Source organism: Leuresthes tenuis, unplaced genomic scaffold (genome assembly GCF_036924035.1).
Source record: "Leuresthes tenuis unplaced genomic scaffold, fLeuTen1.0.hap1 SCAF_19, whole genome shotgun sequence".
Lineage (NCBI taxonomy): Eukaryota > Metazoa > Chordata > Actinopteri > Atheriniformes > Atherinopsidae > Leuresthes > Leuresthes tenuis.
The window spans coordinates 22,349,842-22,372,344 of NW_027325373.1; the positions used below are offsets into that span (position 1 = coordinate 22,349,842).

General features: G+C 41.8%; 2 non-coding genes across 2 annotated transcripts; both read right to left on the reverse strand.

The window, feature by feature from the left end:
- Nucleotides 1–10,020: 10,020 nt before the first annotated feature.
- On the reverse strand, nucleotides 10,021–10,211 carry LOC140277616 (U2 spliceosomal RNA). The gene has a single exon (XR_011909121.1). It is a non-coding gene; the product is annotated as a U2 spliceosomal RNA (small nuclear RNA).
- Nucleotides 10,212–10,519: 308 nt separating this feature from the next.
- LOC140277601 (U5 spliceosomal RNA) lies at nucleotides 10,520–10,629 on the reverse strand. Its single transcript, XR_011909108.1, has one exon. It is a non-coding gene; the product is annotated as a U5 spliceosomal RNA (small nuclear RNA).
- Between the last annotated feature and the right edge of the window lie 11,874 nt (nucleotides 10,630–22,503).

The following is a 22,503-nucleotide window of genomic DNA, read 5'->3' on the forward strand; positions in this document are numbered from 1 at the left end:
TGAAGGACAAAGCAGTTTATACTTGGTTTGAGTGAAGGAATTCATTTTATACATAAAATCCCAAATCATGCAGAACGCATGAAAATAAGCTTATTCTCGGATTCCTAAAACTTTTGATTTGCTCTTTCTTTTACTGCAAAGTACAACGTTGTTTTTTTTTTTTTAGATCTATCGAGACATTGATAAATATGAAGGTAAACGCCGTTTTAACATAGTTTGAGTGAAGGAATTAATTTTATAGATAAAATCCCAAATCATGCAGAACTCCTCAAAAGGGGCGGATGGCTTAATCACAAGTGTGGTTCTTTCTCATTCAGGGTAAAATGAGGAAGTTTATGATTTAAATATATGTAGAAATGGGTACATATGAAGGACAAAGCCGTTTTAACATAGTTTGAGTGAAGGAATTCATTTTATAAAAAAATCCCAAATCATGCAGAACGTTATGAAAAGAAGCTTATTCTCGGATTCCTGATCCTTCAGTGTTGCGCTTTCTTCTACTGCAAAATACAATGTTGTTCTTTGTGGAAGTCGATCTAGACATTGATAAATATGAAGGACAAAGCAGTTTATACTTGGTTTGAGTGAAGGAATTCATTTTATACATAAAATCCCAAATCATGCAAAACGCATGAAAATAAGCTTATTCTCGGATTCCTAAAACTTTTGATTTGCTCTTTCTTTTACTGCAAAGTACAACGTTGTTTTTTTTTTTTAGATCTATCGAGACATTGATAAATATGAAGGTAAACGCCGTTTTAACATAGTTTGAGTGAAGGAATTAATTTTATAGATAAAATCCCAAATCATGCAGAACTCCTCAAAAGGGGCGGATGGCTTAATCACAAGTGTGGTTCTTTCTCATTCAGGGTAAAATGAGGAAGTTTATGATTTAAATATATGTAGAAATGGGTACATATGAAGGACAAAGCCGTTTTAACATAGTTTGAGTGAAGGAATTCATTTTATAAAAAAATCCCAAATCATGCAGAACGTATGAAAAGAAGCTTATTCTCGGATTCCTGATCCTTCAGTGTTGCTCTTTCTTCTACTGCAAAATACAATGTTGTTCTTTGTTGAAGTCGATCTAGACATTGATAAATATGAAGGAAAAAGCGGTTTTAACTTGGTTTGAGTGAATGAATTCATTTTATACATAAAATCCGAAATCGTGCAGAACTCATGAAAATAAGCTTATTCTCGGATTCCTAAAACTTTTGATTTGCTCTTTCTTTTACTGCAAAGTACAACGTTGTTTTTTGTTAGATCTATGGAGACATTGATAAATATGAAGGACAAAGCCGTTTTAACATAGTTTGAGTGAAGGAATTAATTTTATAGATGAAATCCCAAATCATGCAGAACTTCTCAAAAGGGGCGGATGGCTTAATCACAAGTGTGGTTCTTTCTCATTCAGGGTAAAATGAGGAAGTTTATGCTTGAAATATATGTAGAAATGGGTACATATGAAGGACAAAGCAGTTTTAACTTAGTTTGAGTGAAGGAATTCATTTTATAGCAAAATCCGAAATCGTGCAGAACTCATGAAAGTAAGCTTATATTCCTGAAACTTTAGATTTGCTCTTTCTTTTACTGCAAAGTACAACGTTGTTTTTTGTTGAAATCTATCTAGACATTGATAAATACCAGCCGAACATCTCTGCTGCCGCTTTTGATAATTTATGGTTGGGCTTTCGCACCTTTTCTTACCCATTTTTCAGTAATTTTGGGTGGACATTCAGACCTTCTTACAGCCGAACACCTCCGCTGCCACTTTTGATGGTGTATAGTCGGGCTTTCGAGCCTTTTCTTCCCCGATTTTTACAAATTATGGATGGACATTCAGACCTACTTGCAGCCGAAAACCTCCGCTCCTCTTTTGATCATACATTGTCGGGCATTCGCACCTTCTATTACCCGCTTTTTACAAACTTTAGTCGGACATTCACACCTTCTTGCAGCTGAACTAACTCCGCTCCCTTTTTTGATCATGTGTGGTCTGGCAATACTACCTTTTCTTACCCGTTTGTGAGTAATTAAAGCTGGACATTCACACCTTCTTGCAGCCGAACACAACCTCTCCCGCTTTTGATGATATATGGTCCAGAATTTTTACCTTTTCTAACACATTTTTCAGAAATTACGGTCGGACATTCACACCTACTCACAGACGAACACCTCCGCTCCCACATTTGATAGTGTATAGTCGGGCATTCTCACCCTTTCTCATCTGCTTTTTACAAACTTTGGTCGGACGTTCACACCTTCTTGCAGGCGAACACCTCCACTTCCGCTTTTGATGGTGTATAGTCCAGCATTGGAGCCTTTTCTTACCCGCCTTTTTACCAACTGTGGTCGGACATTCACACCTTCTTACAGCGGAACACCTCCGCTCCCTCTTTTGATGGTGTATGTTCGCGCATTCGAACCTTTTCTTACCCGCTTTTTACAAACTATGGTCGGACATTAAAACCTTCTTGTAGCCGAACACATCCACTCCTGCTTTTGATGATGTATGGTTGGGCATTCGTACCTTTTCTTACCCATTTTGCAGTAATTATGGGTGGACATTCACACCTTCTTGCATTTGAACACCTCCTCTCCCGCTTATGATCATGTGCGGTTTGATATTCGAAAATTCTCTTCCATGTTTTCTAGCAATTATTGATGGACATTCAGACCTTCTTGCAGCTGAACACCTCCGCTCTCGCATTTTATGATGTTTAGTCGGGCTTTCGAGCCTTTTCTTCCCCGGTTTTTACAAATTATGGTTGGACATTCAGATCTTCTTTCAGCCGAAAACCTCCGCTCCCTCTTTTGATCATACATTGTCGGGCATTCGCACCTTTTTTCACCCGCTTTTTACAAACCATGGTCGGACTTTCACACCTTTTAGTAGCGGAACAACTCTGCTCCCGCTATTGATTGTGTACAATCGGGTATTTTAAGCTTTTCTTACCTGCTTTTTTCCAACTATGGTTGGACATTCACACCTTCTTACAGCGGAACACCTCCGCTCCCTCCTTTGATGGTGTATGTTCGGGCATTCGAACCTTTTCTTACCCGCTTTTTACAAACTATGGTCAGACATTCAAACCTTGTAGCCGAACACATCCACTCCTGCTTTTGATGATGTATGGTTGGGCATTCAAACCTACTTGTTGCCCGCTTTTCATTAATTATGGGTGGACATACACACCTTGTCACAGCCACACACCTCCGCTCCCTGTTTTGATCATGTATGGTTGGACATTCGCACCTTTTCTCACCCGCTTTTTACTATGGTCGGCCATTCACAGCTTCGTCTCCACCATACTTGTATGGTGGGATATTCACACCCACTTGCATCCGAAGACCTCCGCCCCCACTTTTGTTGATATTTAGTCGGTCATTCGCAGCTTACCCGCTTTTGGCAAACTATGGCCTTCTTGCAGCCAAACACCTCTGATCTCGCTTTTGATGATGTAAGGTTTGGCATTCAGACCTTGCTTCACCTGCTTTTCACCAAATATAGTCGGACATTCACACCTTCTTGCAGCCGAACACTTCCGCTCCACCTTTTAGTGTTCTATGGGGTATTCACACCTTTTTTTTCACCGCATTTTATAGATTATGGTTGGAAATTCTCACCCACTCTTATCCGAAGACCTCTCCTCCTGCTTTGGTTAATATATAGTCGGGCATTCGAACCTTTTCTTACCTGCTTTTTACAAATTATGGTCGAACATTCACACCTACTTGCAGCCGAACACCTCCGCTCCCGCTTTTGATGGTGTATAGTCGGGCTTTCGAGTCTTTTCTTCCCCGGTTTTTACAAATTATGGTTGGACATTCAGACCTTGCAGCCGAAAACCTCCGCTCCCTCTTTTGATCATACATTGTCAGGCATTCGCACCTACTTGCAGCCGAATACTTCCGCTCCACCTTTTAGTGATGTATGGTTGGTATTGGCACCTTTTCTTACCCTCTTTTTATACTGATTGCTGAAGATTAAGTTGTTCTTTCTCAAATTACAATTTTTTTTTAATTGTTGAAACTTGATTTGGAGTGGATAAATAAGGAGGACAAACAGTTTTAAGTCAGGCTGATAGAAGGAATTAATTTTATAGCAAAATCTGTATTTCGTCATATGTCGAGAGATGCTTATTGCTGAAGAAGTTCTTTCTCATTCTACAAAGTACAACGTTGTTTATCGTTGAAACTTGATTAGACATGAATAAATATGAAGGACAAAGCAGTCTTAACTTGGTTTGAGTTAAGGAATTCGTTTTATAGGAGAATCCGAATTCGTGCATAACTCGTAAAATAGAGCTTATTTTCGGATTCCTGAAGAATGAGTCTGGTTCTTTCTCATAATACAAAGTTTGTTGTTTATTGTTGAAACTTCATCAGAAGTGAAGAAATTTTAAGTCAGTTTGATAGAAGGATTTGATTTTATAGCAAAATCTGTATTCCTTCATATCTCCTCGAGAGAAGCTTATTGCTGAAAATTAGGTCTTGTTCTTTTTCATACTACAAAATACAGTGTTGTTTATTGTTGAAACTAGATTAGAAGTAGATAAATATGAAGAACAAAGCAGTTTGAACTTGGCTTGAGAGAAGGAATTAATTTTATTGCAAAATCCGAATTCATGCATAACTCGTCAAATAGATAGTGATGTGTCGTTCGTGAGCGATTCGTTCGATATGAACTAATTTTTTATATGACTCGGGAGTAACGAGTTGTCTCAGTGAGTGATTCGTTCATTTTCATTTAGTACCCTTCCTCACCACATGGCAGGCGACAGCTTCATAAGCTCAGTCAGCAGGACAGGAAACAGTATTGATTCGTTCACGACTCAACTCCTCGGGTGACGGGTCCTCGCACAGGAAACAGTATTGATTCGTTCATGACTCAACTCCTCGGCTGACGGGTCCTTGCACAGGAAACAGTATTGATTCGTTTACGACTCAACTCCTTGGGTCTTCGTTCATTTGTCACTTTTCAAATTCTACGTTTCATTTGACAGGCTGAAGAGCAGTAGGCACAACAGTTCGTTCACAAACCGGATCATTAATCTCATAGACTATTCTACCATCAACAACTTGGAAACCACAATCGACTCTCTAGATGCAGAAAAAGCATTTGATGGAGTGAACTGGAAATTTTAATTCGCAGCATTAAACAAATTCGGGTTTGGGTCACACTTTATCAACTGGATGAGGATATTAAATAGCTCCCCAAATACATGTGTCAGGACAAATGATCAAACTTCTCCAAGCTTCAGTCTGCAGAGAGGTACACGATAGGGTTGCCCACTTTCTCCCTCACTTTTTGCTATTTTCATCAAACCTTTAGCAGCTTCTATCAGACAAGATAGAAATATTAAAGGCATCCAATCCCAAAATATTGAGCATAAAATAAGTCTTTATGCTGATGATGTATTACTTTTCCTTCAGAACTCACAGATGTCTCTCACTCACATGATCACATTCATAAATAAATTCTCAGCACTTTCTGACTACTCTATCAACTGGTCTAAGACCACAGTTCTGCCCATTAACTGTAGGGTCCAGAATATACCTGCGATCACTTTACAGTCAGGAAATATTAGATATTTAGGCATAAACATTTCCTCCAGGCTCTCAGAGCTAACAAAGCTAAATTAAGTGCAATTATTAAAGAGAGTAGAGGACGATCTCTCTCGTTGGAAGTCCTTACCTATATCACTTATGGGGAGAGTTACAACCATTAAAATGATGTTACTACCAAAAGTTAACTATATGTTCTCAATGATCCCCATAAAACCATCTGCTACTTGGTTTAAGTCACTAGATTCATGCATCTCCAAATTTCTGTGGAAAGACAAACCACCACGTATTAGTTTAAAAACCCTACAGACAGTGGTGGATTAGATTTACCTAATTTTCAGCACTATTCCTTAGCCAATAGGTTACAATATATATCAAAATGGTTTAAACCTTGTTGTTGTCACAGTTCCCAGAGACGTTGTAATCGTTGAGGATTCTATATTCACCCCCTCATTAGAGGCACGTGTTGCAGATTGATGACACTGAATCTTCTTCTCTGTTCATTGCTGGCATCATTCCCAGCATCCTTTTGTATTTCTGGTTTGTCAGTCCTCTCTCTTCGTTCACCGGAGTCTTCGTCTCTTTGTCCTTGAGTTTGGTGATTTTTTCTTCTTTTGATGCCTTGACACAGTGTGACAGGTGATACCACGTGGGAGATCCTTTAACTTGGACTGCTGTCCCTGTGCTGCGAAATGGCTGTGCTGCTCAAATGGTCTCTCCTTCATCATATACACAGTTATTTATACATCACCTTCCACCATGAAGCGTTGTCCCTTTTTGTTTCTCTCTTTGTTCTTAAAATGCTTTTATGCATGTCTAAAACCAATCCATTAAATTAGATCATTTTGGCACTAAAGCGATCTACAATGTGCTTGGTCGCAATGCTGCTCATCTGTGGTAAACAGCTCTTCAGAAAGGCATTCTTCAATTTATTTCACTAATTTTATGTAATAATTTTGTGATTTCCTACAAAACTACACTTCTTCTCCCATCTGTCTGAGTATTTAATATTGTCTGGGTCCTGTTAAAACATGTATTTTTCTCATCTAATTCCTTGTTTGCTTTAAAACAAGTATTCCCCATTTTCTATCCCTTCAGTAGCCAACCAGTTTGTATGGAGTACACTGGAGCAACTTGACTGATCAGTAAAACACTGCTTTTGTGGTCACCGCAAGGCTTCCCCCGTCGGTTGTTTCACTGAGACACTACTGAGTAACTATAACTCAACACAGTTTATACACATAACATTCATATACATACTAACAAACAAACAAACAATTATTTATCGCAATTTTCTCATCTCTGTTTGAACGTACACCCAGGTAAATATTCCTGTAGTCTTCTCATACCGACTATGGACCCATTCATTGTTTAACTTCACTGTTTTGCAAATCCTAATTGAATATTACACATTGACATTGAACTTTACTGGATAAGCAGGTCTTCATTGCATTCAGCAGCCTATATGTGAGCATCTATGTGTAAGCTGTTCTTCTTTGCATTTATCAGCAGCAAGCAATTCTTCATTGCACATCCATATGAAAATAGTAAAACAATTCCAATGCGTTAGCGAAACCTTCTATATCAGGAGTGTCTATCATGATGCTGGGAATAGAACCTGTTTCCCAGAATAGTTCAACCTTCATTACTCAACTGATCATAACTCCGCAATGAGCACATTTCAAAGTATCATTCCTCTACGTGTATTCAAAAATCTATGTGTAAATGTTTAATATTTCTTATATTTGTTGATGTCATTCTGTGTGCATGTGGCCTAAACCCAATCTCTGTGTGGCAATTTTAATTTAAACAAGTTGAACTCTGCCTCTGATCATTTAAAAAAGGTGTGTACCAATATCAACCTTTCTCAGGTAATTACTGATCCTACAAAACCAAACTTAAGAGATCCTTCAAGGTTGTCCCTGATTGGCTCAATCTTAACAAATCAAAGGTAGAAAATCCGCAGTATCTGAACTTGGTGTTAGTTATCACTGCTCAATAGCCTGTATCAGAATTGCAAAAATGAAAACATTAGGTCCACGCTTGGTATCCAGATCCTGAAACATCTCCATGAGCAGGCTTTTTTTTAAACTGATCTGTTGAATAGTTATACTTTTTGTAAATCTTCTAATTCCATAGTTGATAAACACGCCCCTTTTAAAAAGTATAGAACTTAGAACAGGTCTAGTCCCTGGCTTTCGACAGAACTGTCTTCTTTACTTTTTTTTTTTTTCCCCTTATGATGTTCAGCATTATGGCAGCAGAATTGTAGTCTGAATACCTTTGATGCCAAACAGATTTGCTTTGCCAAGGGAAGTTTTATAAATGTAAAGCTCCCCTTGATGCCCATTTATTTATTTCTGTTTACAATATATGACATGTAATAGAACTGAACCGGACCGGGGGACAAGGAAAGAAGAAGAGGAAAGAAGAGGAAACAGAACAAAAATAGAAACAAAAACCAGACAACCAGCTGCTACACCTGTAAAAAACAAAACAGACAACAATCCATGGCCTCTGAGGAGAATCCAGCCTTAGCGCCAGGAGCACCTGAAAGCAGACAAGCAGAGAAAAAACAAACACACAAACAAACAAAAACATGCACAAGAAGCGGCAATCGCATACAACACAGCTGTGGATATAGATGACCTGAGACGACATGATAATACATCAACTGCTTAGCGACCATGCTACTGGACTAATGAATGTGGTTGTGTGTGTGTGAGAACATGCAACACCCATGGCACAGGACCTACATGATAACCGTGCTTAGTTATGAGTGTATAAGCGTACAGGGCCACAATCCACAGCCCCCCCAAGCAATCAGAAGCAGGCAGAGAGGGCCACAAGACCCAGGCCACCAGCAGCCCCCACAGAGCACAGAACCCAGGAAGCCCACCGCAGGGGCAACCACGCATCCATCCAGAAGACTGCAGAGGAAGCCCCCGGAAAGAGCCCCCATAAGCATAGGGCAGAGGCCCTCCGGGAGCCAGGGGCAACAGCCCACCGACGTCGCCAGGCCCCAGCCGCCCAGACATGGGCCGTGCACTGGATCCGGGTCCCAGGAGCCCGAGCGCCCCCAAACCCCCCGGCAGAGGCCCCACCCAATACCCAGGAGGGCCAAGCGCCCCAGACAGCCACACAGTGGATCAGCGCCTGCCCCAGCACCCCTGGCCAAGTGCCCTGGGAGTCAAGACGTGCCCACAGGTGGGTGAAGTCGCGAGAGGCGGGGAGAGGCCACGCCGCCCCCCCCATCGGGAGAAGCGCAGGCAGGCCAGGCGACAGCAAGTCCAAGATCCAGGCCCAATCATTAACACACACACTTTCATGTCCCATACATCCACACGTCCTCCCTCCCTCGACTCCGCTGGGGTGTAGTGCGGCGGGCACACCAGGGGGCCAGTAGCCCCCCAGCCACCACAGACCCCAAACCAGCAGAACAATTAATTAATCCTCCTGGCCCCTCCCGCCCCGAGCAGCAACCAGGAAGCAGGGGTGTGCGAAGAAGACCCCTCCCCTCACCGTTCTGGCTCTTCAATATTTTCTAATAGTGAGCAATTAAAATTGAGGGGCAGCCAAACTTGTAGAACGGGGAGCGTGGCCCTCTGGGCAGCCTACATACCCAAAGAGCCCCGCCCACCAGATGCCACTCAGTGTAACCACCCCCCAAGACCTAATGTGTGTGTGTGAGTGTGTTTGATAAGTAGTAATGTCTAAGGTGTAATTAAAACAGGGGTGGGGAACTGCAGAGTGCAACTACTGCAGAGTCCACTACACCCCACCGAACACACACGCCCCCAAAACCCTTCATGTGTGAGTGTGTGCTGTGTACAGGAGCCAGAAGGGAGAGGGGTATGGGGATATACACTGGGGCTACTCTCCCCCAGAGAGGGCAGCCAGGGACTGGCTGCAATAGGCATCCCCGCTACCAGGGAGCCAACACAGGACAGGAGGCTCGGGGCCTGCAGCGACCATATTCCGGGAGCTACTGTACCCCCAGAAGGTACCCATCCCGCCCCCCCCCACTCAACCCAACCCCACTCCGGAGGACCTCTACAAAAAACAAACAAACAACAACAAAAAACAAACAAACAAACCACCCGGTCACACCAGTCGCAGCAGCTCGGGCCTGAGACCCACCATCACCCAGGCCCCCCCAGGCCCCCCCAGGCCCCCCCTCAACAGGTGCGCTCTTGTGAAAAAGCAAACAGCGGCAGCAACAAAAACACCACGGGAACACCGTATTGAGGCTTTGTTCGGACCGCTCATTTGGTATGGCAATTCTTTCAAGCAATTCTCCCGGTTAGCCCGCACTCGGCTCGCTCCCAGAGCCATGTTAAAATCTACTTCGCATTCACTCTCTTTTCTCAGCAGACTAAAAGAAAGTTTCATCTTGGGCTCCCTGAAACTTGCATCCTGCACCGCTGTTTGCTTTTTCACAAGAGTAGAGAAGAGCGCACCGTTCCCAGCGGCATTGCAGTACCGGGTCAATGCTTGGAGTGAACGGAGCAAGCTACTTTTTCAACTCCTATTGCTAAAAATCCATTTAATATGTAGTCCTCGTATAGAGGACATATCAGATATTAAACTGATAAGAACAGATACTACACTTGATCTTAGCCAAAAGGCCGAGAAGCGATAACTGTCAACTGGTTCACGTCCGAGGGCCCTTCCTGGCACAATGCGCACTTGTAGCGGTGTTCTTTTTATGGCCAAAGGTGGCCAGAGTGTCACTTTGCACCTCCGCCCACCTGCTGCACTGAGCACTCTTCAGCCCTTTTAAATGGTATAACTTTGCACTCCCGCACGCTCCAGCGAGCACCATTCAAGCAACAACTTTGCACTCCAGCTTCGAACATCGGCACAGTCGCAACAAGTAAGGCGACTCTACTCAGAGAAGTCACTCTGCACAGTAACAAGATCTCTTTTGCACAGACAGAAAGGGCTTCACCCGCAAAGGTAAAGTCTGTCAAAAATAGAAACAACTCATTAGTGCTGCTCTCCAAGTCTTTAGTAAAAGGCGAAAGACTTGTACGTTATGAAGAGAAACCAGAGTACGATTATCCGTCACTGCGGGAGCAGGGCATCAGGCTAGTTGGCATAGCCACCTTCCCCATGATGAGCTTTGCTGGGTTAAGACGCTTGCTCCCCCCCCCCCTTGCTCCTCGGCTGACCAAGTAAGAACAATCGGGCCCTATTTGATGGCTGCCTTGTCTTTTACTCTGTGCAAAAGACAAGGCAGCAACAAAAACACCACAGGAACACCGTATTGAGGCTTTGTTCTGACCGCTCATTCGGTGTCGCGTTTCTTTCAAGCAATTCTCCCGGTTAGCCCGCACTCGGCTCGCTCCCAGAGCCGTGTTAAAGTCTACTTCGCATTCACTCTCTTTTCTCAGCAGACTCTTGGGATTTTATCTATAAAATGAATTCCTTCACTCAAACTATGTTAAAAACTGCTTTGTCCTTCATGTTTACCATGTCTTGAAATATTTAAACAAAAAAACCAACGTTGTACTTTGCAGTAAAAGAAAGAGCAAATCTAAAGTTTCAGGAATCCGAGAATAAGCTTACTTTCATGAGTTCTTCACGATTTCGGATTTTGCTATGAAATGAATTCCTTCACTCAAACTAAATTAAAACTGCTAAACCGCTAATCTGTTACATGTAAGGCAGATGTCAAATTCACCGAAATAGGATTATTCGGTATTCGGCCAATCGAGCTGTAGCAGCTTCGGTAAAAGAGTATAAGTTGAAGAGTTTGTGAATAAAGGTGTGCGCACACATAGTGAGCTGTAGGAAAATAGGCAGGGAGCAATGCCGGCTGGGGTATATGTTCTTGTATGTTGTCTGACTGTTTGATTTGAATGTGTTGTGTAAGTGTCCTGTTGAATGTTACATGTTTGGGCTTTGACACGCTTCACTGTGGTTGTTACCTGTGCGGTGTGTCCTGAAATGTTATATGTCTGGGCTGTGTGACATGCTTAATGCTTGTCAGTAGCTACCCACTTATTCATATATAGCAACTTACAACATAAGAAGTCCGGACATACTTTGATAGAGTAGTTGTAGAAGTATCCTTATTGATAATAGATAAACTAATTCATAGTGATAGAACAGTAGATGAACAGGTGCCTGCACATGTCTCACGAAAATAAAATGGATGTATGATTGCTGACGGCAGAGCAATACTGCCAAACTTATGAGTTCTTGTGGCAAACTTGATTCAGTGTCTTGACGTGTATACGCTGTTTCGCTGACTTGATTGTCACAAGAAACAAAGTGTGTTTGATAAGATCCGACCATTTTATTACGGGAGGATCAGTATGTATGGATTCTTATGTGACTGATAAACCCATTCGTATCTTAGGCATAATCTAATACGTGAGACAACGCCCTGGCACACAATCAAATAAAAAAAAGAGAGAGCGGTTTCGTGTCCCCACAGTCCATAATGTAGAAAAGAGAGAAAAAAGCCTTTCTGATTTGGTGTGTGTGCTCATAGTGCAGAGTGTAGAGAAAAGAAAGCCGTTTTGGTGTCACGGGTGTTGTGACTTACACACACACATTTCTAAATTGAGAAAGGAAATTATTTTAGAGGAAGCACTAGAGTTTAGATCCCACATTTGTTGATAGGCATTCATTTATTTCTTCACTTCTGATGAAGTTTCAACAATAAACAACAAACTTTGTATTATGAAAAAGAACCAGACTCATTCTTCAGGAATAAACAACGTTGTACTTTGTAGAATGAGAAAGAACTTCTTCAGCAATAAGCATCTCTCGACATATGACGAAGTACAGATTTTTCTATAAAATTAATTCCTTCTATCAGGCTGACTTAAAACTGTTTGTCCTCGTAATTTATCCACTTCAAATCCATTTTCAACAATTAAAAAAATGTTGTAGTTTCAGAAAGTACAACTTAATCTTCAGCAATCAGTATAAAAAGAGGGTAAGAAAAGGTGCAAATGCCAACCATACATACCTAAAAGGTGGAGCGGAAGTATTCGGCTGCAAGTAGGTGTGAATGTCCGACCATAATTTGTAAAAAGTGGGTAAGAAAAGGCTCGAAAGCCCGACTATACACCATCAAAAGCGGGAGTGGAGGTGTTCATCTGCAAGAAGGTCTGAATGTCCATCAATAATTGCTAGAAAACATGAAAGAAAATTTTCGAATATCAAACCACACATGATCATAAGCGGAAGCGGAGGTGTTCGGCTGCAAGATATTGTGAACGTCCGACCAAAGTTTGTAAAAAGCAGTTAAGAAAAGGTTTGAATATCTAACCAAACATAATCAAAAGCGGGAGCAGAGCTGTTCGACTGCAAGTAGGTGTGAATGTTAGATCATAATTTGCAAAAAGCTGATGAGAAAGGGTAGGAATGCCCGACTATACACCATCAATTGCGGTAGCAGAGTTGTTCGGCTGTGAGTAGGTGTGAATCTCCGACCATAATTGCTGAAAAATGTGTTAGAAAATTTAAGAATGCCGGACCATACATCATCAAATGCGGGATAGGTCGTATTCGGTTGCAAAAAGGTTTGACTGTTCGACTAAAGTTTGTAAAAAGCAGGTAAGACAAGGTGCGAATGCCTGACAATGTATGATCAAAAGCGGGAGCGGAGGTGTTCAGCTGCAAGAAGGTCTAAATGTCCATCAATAATTGCTTGAAAACATGAATGAAAATGTTCAAAAATCAATCTGCACATGATCATAAGTGGGAGAGGAGTTGTTCAGCTGCAAGAAGGTGTGAATGTCCACCCATAATACCTGAAAAATGGGTAAAAAAAAGGTGCGAATGCCCAACCATACATCATCAAAAGCAGGAGTGGATGTGTTCGGCTACAAGAAGGTTTGAATGTCCGAGCATAGTTTGTAAAAAGCGGGTAAGAAAAGTTTCGAATGCCCGACTATACACCATCAAAAGCGGGAGCGGAGGTGTTCCGCTGTAAAACGGTGTGAATGTCCGACCATAGTTGGTAAAAAGCGGGTAAGAAAAGGTTAAAATACCCGACTGTACACAATCAATAGCGGGAGCGGAGTTGTTCGGCTACAAGAAGGTGTGAAAGTCCGACCATGGTTTGTAAAAAGCGGGTAAGAAACGGTTCGAATGCCCGAATATATACCATAAAAAGCGGAAGCGGAGATGTTCGACTGCAAGAAGGTGTGAACGTCTGACCGAAGTTTGTAAAAAGCAGTTAAGAAAAGGTTCAAATATCCAACCAAACATAATCAAAAGCGGGAGCAGAGCTGTTCGACTGCAAGTAGGTGTGAATGTCCAGCCATAATTAGTCACAAACGCGTAAGAAAAGGTAGTATTGCCAGACCATACATGATCAAAACAGGGAGCGGAGGTGGTTCAGCTGCAAGGTGTGAATGTCTGACTATAGTTTGTAAAAAGCGGGTAAGACAAGGTGCGAATGCTCGACAATGTATGATCAAAAGAAGGAGCGGAGGTGTTCGGCTGCAAGGTCTGAATGTCCAACCATAATTTGTAAAAACCGGGTAAGAAAAGTCTCGAAAGCCCGACTATACATCATCAAAAGCGAGAGCGGAGGTGTTCAGCTGCAAGAAGGTGTGAATGTCCGACCATAATTGCTGAAAAATGTGTCAGAAAAGGTAAGAATACTGGACCATACATAATCAAAAGCGGGAGAGGTGGTGTTCGGCTGCAAGAAGGTTTGAAAGTCCGACAATGGTTTGTAAAAAGCGGGTAAGAAAAGGTTCGAATTTCCGAATATACACCATCAAAAGCGGAAGCGGAGGTGTTCGGATGCAAGAAGATGTGAACGTCCGACCAAAGTTTGTAAAAAGCAGTGAAAAGCGAGAAAAAGCTTTTCGTGAGTTCTGCACGATTTCGGATTTTGCTATAAAATGAATTGCTTTGCTCAAACCAAGTTAAAACTGCTTTGTCCTTCCATATTTATCAATGTTTAGATCAACTTCAACAAAGAAAAACATTGGACTTTGCAGTAGAAGAAGTTGAAATCCATCTACACATTGATAAATATGAAGGACAAAGCAGTTCCCACTTTGCCCATAAGAAAATAAGCTTATTCTCGGATTCCTGATCCTTCAGTGTTGCTCTTTCTTCTACTGCAAAATACAATGTTGTTCTTTGTTGAAGTCGATCTAGACATTGATAAATATGAAGGACAAAGCAGTTTATACTTGGTTTGAGTTAAGGAATACATTTTATACATAAAATAACATCATGCAGAACGTATGAAAAGAAGCTTATTCTCGGATTCCTGATCCTTCAGTGTTGCTCTTTCTTCTACTGCAAAATACAATGTTGTTCTTTGTGGAAGTCGATCTAGACATTGATAAATATGAAGGACAAAGCAGTTTATACTTGGTTTGAGTGAAGGAATTCATTTTATACATAAAATCCCAAATCATGCAGAACGCATGAAAATAAGCTTATTCTCGGATTCCTAAAACTTTTGATTTGCTCTTTCTTTTACTGCAAAGTACAACGTTGTTTTTTTTTTTTTAGATCTATCGAGACATTGATAAATATGAAGGTAAACGCCGTTTTAACATAGTTTGAGTGAAGGAATTAATTTTATAGATAAAATCCCAAATCATGCAGAACTCCTCAAAAGGGGCGGATGGCTTAATCACAAGTGTGGTTCTTTCTCATTCAGGGTAAAATGAGGAAGTTTATGATTTAAATATATGTAGAAATGGGTACATATGAAGGACAAAGCCGTTTTAACATAGTTTGAGTGAAGGAATTCATTTTATAGCAAAATCCGAAATCGTGCAGAACTCATGAAAGTAAGCTTATATTCCTGAAACTTTAGATTTGCTCTTTCTTTTACTGCAAAGTACAACGTTGTTTTTTGTTGAAATCTATCTAGACATTGATAAATACCAGCCGAACATCTCTGCTGCCGCTTTTGATAATTTATGGTTGGGCTTTCGCAACTTTTCTTACCCATTTTTCAGTAATTTTGGGTGGACATTCAGACCTTCTTACAGCCGAACACCTCCGCTGCCGCTTTTGATGGTGTATAGTCGGGCTTTCGAGCCTTTTCTTCCCCGATTTTTAAAAATTATGGGTGGACATTCAGACCTACTTGCAGCCGAAAACCTCCGCTCCTCTTTTGATCATACATTGTCGGGCATTCGCACCTTCTCTTACCCGCTTTTTACAAACTTTAGTCGGACATTGACACCTTCTTGCAGCTGAACTAACTCCGCTCCCTGTTTTGATCATGTGTGGTCTGGCAATACTACCTTTTCTTACCCGTTTGTGAGTAATTAAAGCTGGACATTCACACCTTCTTGCAGCCGAACACAACCTCTCCCGCTTTTGATGATATATGGTCCGGAATTTTTACCTTTTCTAACACATTTTTCAGCAATTACGGTCGGACATTCACACCTACTCACAGACAAACACCTCCGCTCCCACATTTGATAGTGTATAGTCGGGCATTCTCACCCTTTCTCATCTGCGGGAGCGGAGTTGTTCCGCTACTAAAAGGTGTGAAAGTCCGACCATGGTTTGTAAAAAGCGGGTAAGAGAAGGTGCGAATGCCCGACAATTTATGATTAAAAGAGGGAGCGGAGGTTTTCGGCTGCAAGAAGGTGTGAATATCCAACCATAGTTTGTAAAAACCGGGGAAGAAAAGGCTCGAAAGCCCAACTATACACCATCAAAAGCGGGAGCGGAGGTGTTCAGCTGCAAGAAGGTCAGAATGTCCATCAATAATTGCTAGAAAACATGAAAGAAAATTTTCGAATATCAAACCACACATGATCATAAGCGGGAGAGGAGGTCTTCAGCTGCAAGAAGGTGTGAATGTCCACCCATAACTACTGAAAAATAGGTAAGAAAAGGTGCGAATGCCCAACCATACATAATCAAAAGCAGGAGTGGATATGTTCGGCTACAAGAAGGTTTGAATGTCCGACCATAGATTGTAAAAAGCGGGTAAGAAAAGGTTCGAATGCCCGAACATACACCATCAAAAGCGGGAGCGGAGGTGTTCAGCTGCAAGAAGGTGTGAATGTCCATCAATAATTGCTAGAAAACATGGAAGAAAATTTTCGAATACCAAACCACACTAAAAGGTGGAACGGAAGAAGGTGTGAATGTCCGACTATATTTGGTGAAAAGCAGGTGAAGCAAGGTCTGAATGCCCAACCTTACATCATCAAAAGCGAGATCAGAGGTGTTTGGCTGCAAGAAGGCCATAGTTTGCCAAAAGCGGGTAAGGTGCGAATGACCGACTAAATATCTACAAAAGTGGGGGCGGAGGACTTCGAATGAAAGTGGGTTTGAATATCCCACCATACTTGTATGGTGGAAAGGAAGCTGTGAATGGCCGACCATAGTAAAAAGCGCGTGAGAAAAGGTACGAATGTCAAACCATACATGATCAAAAGAGGGAGCGGAGGTTTTCGGCTGCAAGAAGGTCTGAATGTCCAACCATAATTTGTAAAAACCGGGGAAGAAAAGGCTCGAAAGCCCAACAATACACCATCAAAAGCGGGAGCGGAGGTGTTCAGCTGCAAGAAGGTCTGAATGTCCATCAATAATTGCTAGAAAACATGAAAGAAAATTTTCGAATATCAAACCACATATGATCATAAGCGGGAGAGGAGGTGTTCAGCTGCAAGAAGGTGTGAATGTTCACCCATAATTACTGAAAAATGGGTGTAAGAAAAGGTGCGAATGCCCAACCATACATCATCAAAAGCAGGAGTGGATGTGTTCGGCTACAAGAAGGTTTGAATGTCCGACCATAGTTTGTAAAAAGCGGGTAAGAAAAGGTGCGAATGCCCAACCATACATCATCAAAAGCAGGAGTGGATGTGTTCGGCTACAAGAAGGTTTGAATGTCCGACCATAGTTTGTAAAAAGCGGGTAAGAAAAGGTTTGAATGCCCGAACATACACCATCAAAAGAGGGAGCGGAGGTGTTCCGCTGGAAGAAGGTGTGAATGTCCGACCATAGTTGGTAAAAAGTGGGTAAGAAAAGGTTAAAAAACCCGAATATATACTATAAAAAGCGGAAGCGGAGGTGTTCCGCTACTAAAAGGTGTGAAAGTCCGACCATGGTTTGTAAAAAGCGGGTAAGAAACGGTTCGAATGCCCGAATATATACCATAAAAAGCGGAAGCGGAGGTGTTCAGCTGCAAGAAGGTCTAAATGTCCATCAATAATTGCTTGAAAACATGAAAGAAAATTTCCGAAAATCAATCTGCACATGATCATAAGTGGGAGAGGAGTTGTTCAGCTGCAAGAAGGTGTGAATGTCCACCCATAATACCTGAAAAATGGGTAAAAAAAAGGTGCGAATGCCCAACCATACATCATCAAAAGCAGGAGTGGATGTGTTCGGCTACAAGAAGGTTTGAATGTCCGAGCATAGTTTGTAAAAAGCGGGTAAGAAAAGTTTCGAATGCCCGACTATACACCATCAAAAGCGGGAGCGGAGGTGTTCCGCTGTAAAACGGTGTGAATGTCCGACCATAGTTGGTAAAAAGCGGGTAAGAAAAGGTTAAAATACCCGACTGTACACAATCAATAGCGGGAGCGGAGTTGTTCGGCTACAAGAAGGTGTGAAAGTCCGACCATGGTTTGTAAAAAGCGGGTAAGAAACGGTTCGAATGCCCGAATATATACCATAAAAAGCGGAAGCGGAGATGTTCGACTGCAAGAAGGTGTGAACGTCCGACCGAAGTTTGTAAAAAGCAGTTAAGAAAAGGTTCAAATATCCAACCAAACATAATCAAAAGCGGGGGCAGAGCTGTTCGACTGCAAGTTGGTGTGAATGTCGGATCATAATTTGATACAAGCTGATGAGAAAGGGTGAGAATGCCCGACTATACACCATCAAAAGCGAGAGAGGTGGTGTTCGGCTGCAAGTAGGTGTGAATATCCAGCCATAATTACTCACAAACGGGTAAGAAAAGGTGGTATTGCCGGACCATACATGATCAAAACAGGGAGCGGAGGTGGTTCAGCTGCAAGAAGTTGAAATTCATCTACACATTGATAAATATGAAGGACAAAGCAGTTCCCACTTTGCCCGTAAGAAAATAAGCTTATTCTCGGATTCCTGATCCTTCAGTGTTGCTCTTTCTTCTACTGCAAAATACAATGTTGTTCTTTGTTGAAGTCGATCTAGACATTGATAAATATGAAGGACAAAGCAGTTTTCACTTGGTTTGAGTTAAGGAATACATTTTATACATAAAATCCCAAATCATGCAGAACGTATGAAAAGAAGCTTATTCTCGGATTACTGATCCTTCAGTGTTGCGCTTTCTTCTACTGCAAAATACAATGTTGTTCTTTGTGGAAGTCGATCTAGACATTGATAAATATGAAGGACAAAGCAGTTTATACTTGGTTTGAGTGAAGGAATTCATTTTATACATAAAATCCCAAATCATGCAGAACGTATGAAAATAAGCTTATTCTCGGATTCCTAAAACTTTTGATTTGCTCTTTCTTTTACTGCAAAGTACAACGTTGTTTTTTGTTTAGATTTATCGAGACATTGATAAATATGAAGGTAAAAGCCGTTTTAACATAGTTTGAGTGAAGGAATTAATTTTATAGATAAAATCCCAAATCATGCAGAACTCCTCAAAAGGGGCGGATGGCTTAATCACAAGTGTGGTTCTTTCTCATTCAGGGTAAAATGAGGAAGTTTATGATTAAAATATATGTAGAAATGGGTACATATGAAGGACAAAGCCGTTTTAACATAGTTTGAGTGAAGGAATTCATTTTATAAAAAAATCCCAAATCATGCAGAACGTATGAAAAGAAGCTTATTCTCGGATTCCTGATCCTTCAGTTTTGCTCTTTCTTCTACTGCAAAATACAATGTTGTTCTTTGTTGAAGTCGATCTAGACATTGATAAATATGAAGGAAAAAGGGCTTTCGCACCTTTTCTTGCCCATTTTTCAGTAATTTTGGGTGGACATTCAGACCTTCTTACAGCCGAACACCTCCGCTGCCGCTTTTGATGGTGTATAGTCGAGCATTGGAGCCTTTTGTTACCCGCCTTTTACATACTATGGTCGGACATTCAAACCTTCTTGTAGCCGAACACATCCACTCCTGCTTTTAATGATGTATGGTTGGGCATTCGCACCTTTTCTTACCCATTTTTCAGTAATTATTGGTCGGACTTTAAGACCTTCTTGCAGCTGAACACCTCTGCTCACGCTTTTGATGATGTATAGTCAGGCTTTCGAGCCTTTCCTTCCCCGCTTTTTACAAATTATTGTTGGACATTCAGACCTTCTTGCAGCCGAAAACCTCCGCTCCCTCTTTTGATCATACATCGTCGGGCATTCGCACCTTTTCTTACCCGCTTTTTACAAACTATGGTCGGACATTCACACCTTTTAGTAGCCGATCAACTCCGCTCCCTCTTTTGATGGTGTATGTTCGGGAATTCGAACCTTTTCTTACCCGCTTTTTACAAACTATGGTCGGACATTAAAACCTTCTTGTAGCCGAACACATCCACTCCTGCTTTTGATGATGTATGGTTGGACATTCGTACCTTTTCTTACCCATTTTGCAGTAATTATGGGTGGACATTCACACCTTCTTGCATTTGAACACCTCCTCTCCCGCTTATGATCATATGCGGTTTGATATTCGAAAATTCTCTTCCATGTTTTCTAGCAATTATTGATGGACATTCAGACCTTCTTGCAGCTGAACACCTCCGCTCCCGCTTTTGATGATGTATAGTCGGGCTTTCGAGCCTTTTCTTCCCCGGTTTTTACAAATTATGGTTGGACATTCAGACCTTCTTGCAGCCGAAAACCTCCGCTCCCTCTTTTGATCATACATTGTCGGGCATTCGCACCTTTTATCACCCGCTTTTTACAAACCATGGTCGGACTTTCACACCTTTTAGTTGCGGAACAACTCTGCTCCAGCTATTGATTGTGTACAGTCGGGTATTTTAACCTTTTCTTACCCGCTTTTTACCAACTATGGTCGGACATTCACACCGTCTTACAGCGGAACACCTCCGCTCCCTCTTTTGATGGTGTATGTTCGGGCATTCGAACCTTTTCTTACCCGCTTTTTACAAACTATGGTCGGACATTCTAACCTTCTTGTAGCCGAACATATCCACTCCTGCTTTTGATGATATATTGTTGGGCATTCGCACCTTTTCTTACCCATTTTTTACAAACTATGGTCGGACATTCACACCTTCTTGCAGCTGAAGCACCTCCGCTCCCTGTTTTGATCATACATTGTCAGGCATTCGCACCTTGTCTTACCCGCTTTTTATAAACTTTAGTCAGACATTCACACCTTGCAGCTGAACCACCTCCGCTCCCTGTTTTGATCATGTATGGTCTGGCAATACTACCTTTTCTTACCCGTTTGTGAGTAATTATGGCTGGACATTCACACCTACTTGCAGCCGAACACCACTTTTCCCGCTTTTGATGATGTATGGTCCGGCATTCTAGTCTTTTCTAACACAATTTTCAGCAATTATGGTTTGACATTCACACCTACTCACAGCCGAACACTTCCGCTCCCGCATTTGATGGTGTATAGTCGGGCATTCTCACCCTTTCTCATCAGCTTTTTGCAAATTATGATCTGACATTCACACCTACTTGCAGTCGAATAGTCCTACTCCCGCTTTTGATTATGTTTGATTGGATATTCGAACCTTTTCTTCACTGCTTTTTACAAACTTTGGTCGGACGTTCACACCTTCTTGCAGCCGAACACCTCCGCTTCCGCTTTTGATGGTATATATTCGGGCATTCGAACCTTTTCTTACCAGCTTTTTACAAACCATGGTCCGACTTTCACACCTTTTAGTAGCGGAACAACTCTGCTCCAGCTATTGATTGTGTACAGTCGGGTATTTTAACCATTTCTTACCCGCTTTTTACCAACTATGGTCGGACATTAAAACCTTCTTACAGCGGAACACCTCCGCTCCCTCTTTTGATGGTGTATGTTCGGGCATTCGAACCTTTTCTTACCCGCTTTTTACAAACTATGGTCGGACATTCTAACCTTCTTGTAGCCGAACACATCCACTCCTTCTTTTGATGATATATGGTTGGGCATTCGCACCTTTTCTTACCCATTTTTTACAAACTATGGTCGGACATTCACACCTTCTTGCAGCTGAAGCACCTCCGCTCCCTGTTTTGATCATACATTGTAAGGCATTCGCACCTTGTCTTACCCGCTTTTTATAAACTTTAGTCAGACATTCACACCTTGCAGCTGAACCACCTCCGCTCCCTGTTTTGATCATGTATGGTCTGGCAATACTACCTTTTCTTACCCGTTTGTGAGTAATTATGGCTGGACATTCACACCTACTTGCAGCCTAACACCACTTTTCCCGCTTTTGATGATGTATGGTCCGGCATTCTAGTCTTTTCTAACACAATTTTCAGCAATTATGGTTTGACATTCACACCTACTCACAGCCGAACACTTCCGCTCCCGCATTTGATGGTGTATAGTCGGGAATTCTCACCCTTTCTCATCAGCTTTTTGCAAATTATGATCTGACATTCACACCTACTTGGAGTCGAACAGTCCTACTCCCGCTTTTGATTATGTTTGATTGGATATTCGAACCTTTTCTTCACTGCTTTTTACAAACTTTGGTCGGACGTTCACACCTTCTTGCAGCCGAACACCTCCGCTTCCGCTTTTGATGGTATATATTCGGGCATTCGAACCTTTTCTTACCTGCTTTTTACAAACCATGGTCGGACTTTCACACCTTCGTGTAGCCGAACAACTTCGCTCCAGCTATTGATTGTGTACAGTCGGGTATTTTAACCTTTTCTTACCCGCTTTTTACCAACTATGGTCGGACATTCACACCGTCTTACAGCGGAACACCTCCGCTCCCTCTTTTGATGGTGTATATTCGGGCATTCG